At 45.3% G+C, this 2,500-nt stretch overlaps 1 non-coding gene across 1 annotated transcript; it reads right to left on the bottom strand.

The window, feature by feature from the left end:
* Positions 1-1,912: 1,912 nt before the first annotated feature.
* TRNAK-CUU (transfer RNA lysine (anticodon CUU)) lies at positions 1,913-1,985 on the bottom strand. The gene has a single exon. It is a non-coding gene; the product is annotated as a tRNA-Lys (tRNA).
* Positions 1,986-2,500: the final 515 nt, after the last annotated feature.

Genomic DNA, 2,500 nt, shown 5'->3' with positions numbered 1-2,500 from the left:
GAATGTATGGTGGCATGCACCATATCCAGTTTTCTGCAGAGGTCCTGAAGGTTAGTCCTCATAGGTACTACGGCGAAGACGTTGCCCACAGAGCGTAGCCACAACCTACGGCTTGTTGGTAATGGTCGGCCTCGAGGATCTCCATCAAGAACCGGAGAAGGACCGCTGAAAATGGTGAGCCTTGAATTTCTTCATGTTCATTTTCGCGGAACGCACACGGACCGAACTCTACACGCAAGCGGACAAGGGCGGCGTAATCATCTATCGTTGGTCCTCAACCATATTTCCATGAATCTTCTAGCAGCTTCGATTGCTTCACTAATAGGTACACTTGTGAAAAGCTATTTGATGTCGAAGACTTGACAAGTTTTCTGCACCTCATACGTTTGTTTCGGAGTCAATCCATCACGTCGGTGGAGTCTGAGGAGTTGCCAGCGGCTGAGAGAGTCTTTTTGCCGGACGGCGGGGCGCGCTCTCGGTCCTCCTGGTGGCTACGGGGCTCGAGAGGTTTCCTTCCTTCGGCGTTTTCATGTTCCCGCGGGTCGTCGGCGGGCGTGGCGTCTCCTGTGAGGACATTCCTTGCTGCCTTCTTGAATTCCCGGGATTTTTCTCGGGCGTCGAGGAATCAGAGGGAAGTACCTTCATTTTCGCAACATAATCAAGAGATTACTACACTACCAGCCTTATCAGCCGGAGTAATGGCGATGGAGTCGTCTCTGACAAGATCCTTCAAGGCTTAGATATGCCTGGCAGGATTAGCAGGCTCCGTCATATGCGTGAGGTGCAAAAAGCTTGTCAGCTTCGACATGAAATGGCTTTTCACAAATGTACCCATTAGTGAAGCGAGTTCATTCTCCCTGGACATCCTGCACCGCCGGTACTTCAGAGCCGGAGATCTGCATCTTGCTGTGTATCACTGCTCTCTGAAGATGCTTGGGAGAGAATAGGATGGGTGCCTTTAAGGATTTCTTTCCTGTTGGTGCCAAGAGAGAATAGTGCCATCTATGTTTGTAATTTTAGACTAAACCTATATTACGGTAATTATAATAAGTGTAATGGTGACTTCCATCATTTGTCACTAAATATAATTATTCTATAGAATTATTGTAAAAACAGTAAGAGAAAACAGTTTGATGGGGAAGAAACAAAGATATACCCGCGTCGGCACATCCACAAGACGCGGAACTCAGTACCTTTTTTTTTTTTTTACCTTCGGCACGTGTATAATATATATATATATGTATATATATATATATATGTGTGTGTGTGTGTGTGTGTGTGTGTATTTATATGTATATATATACATATGTATGTATTTGTGTATATATATATATATAAATATATACCATACACACAGACATAGACACATAAATATAAACATAGCTTTTTGGTGTCGGACGTCCGCTCGATATCCGCTGATCCTGGTGTCGAATCCCCTTTGTTCCATCATGGTATAATCCAGCATACCGTTTCATGATCTATAGTATATGGTGCTGTTAGGATTGCTTATACATTCTCTTATATCTCACCGGAGGCTGATTTCGCTAGAGATGATAGTTGCGGTTTAATTAGGAACCTCGTAATAGTCGCTCCTTCACCCTTAGCATGATGGTTTCCGTCTTTGATTAGGTTCAGTAGGAAGCCCCGAGTTAAGCTAAATATGACTGTTGTTTTCAGCAACTGCCATTCCCATAGAATGGTATAAACGGCTAAAAGCAAGGAAAAAAAATCAATCTATTTTACATGAATTATCAATCCCTTACATATAAAGCCTTTCATCTTTGTATTTTGGTCAGCTTTAATGAATTCTATTTATGTTTGTTTATATGCGCGTGGCCAAGTCACCAATAAGTGGACGAAGTGGACGAGCGAGTGGCAGTTGGCAGCCCTAGTGTAGAGGACTTAAAGAGAGCGCCCAACGTGGGGCTCGAACCCACGACCCCGAGATTAAGAGTCTCGTGCTCTACCGACTGAGCTAGCCGGGCTTCATATACCACCAGTACCATGGTATCATTAAGGAACCATTAGCAAAACTATCTCTGCGACGACCTTGGATAGTTAGTGGTTCTCCGGTGCGGCGTTTATATGTTTGCAGATTGAATCAATGCCGCTTCTATCATCTCCCTTTGCCGTTCGGCCAATCTTTGTCTGATAATGGAGGCTTGCCGCCGATCTTCTCCCCTGATGCGTTGGCGATTTTGATTGCGTGTCCCATCTGGGCCTTCAGGTGTCTAGTCAAGAACCGGAGAAGGACCGCTGAAAGTGGTGAGCCTTGAATTTCTTCGTGTTCATTTTCGCGGAACGCACACTGACCGAACTCTACACGCAGGCGGACGGGGGGGAGGGGGGGGGGCGTAGTCATCTCGCGTCAATGGGAGTTGGTCCTCAACCATTCTTTCCATGATGCTTCTAGCAGCTTCGATTGCTTCACTAATAGGTACACTTGTGAAAAGCTATTTGATGTCGAAGACTTGACAAGTTTTCTGCACCTCATACGTTT

The sequence above is a fragment of the Penaeus japonicus genome, unplaced genomic scaffold (assembly GCF_977035675.1).
Source record: "Penaeus japonicus unplaced genomic scaffold, GWHDUDI00000001_assembly GWHDUDI00000017, whole genome shotgun sequence".
Taxonomy (NCBI): domain Eukaryota; kingdom Metazoa; phylum Arthropoda; class Malacostraca; order Decapoda; family Penaeidae; genus Penaeus; species Penaeus japonicus.
Note: the sequence above shows the minus strand (reverse complement) of the source record. Positions and strands in the feature narration are given on the sequence as shown.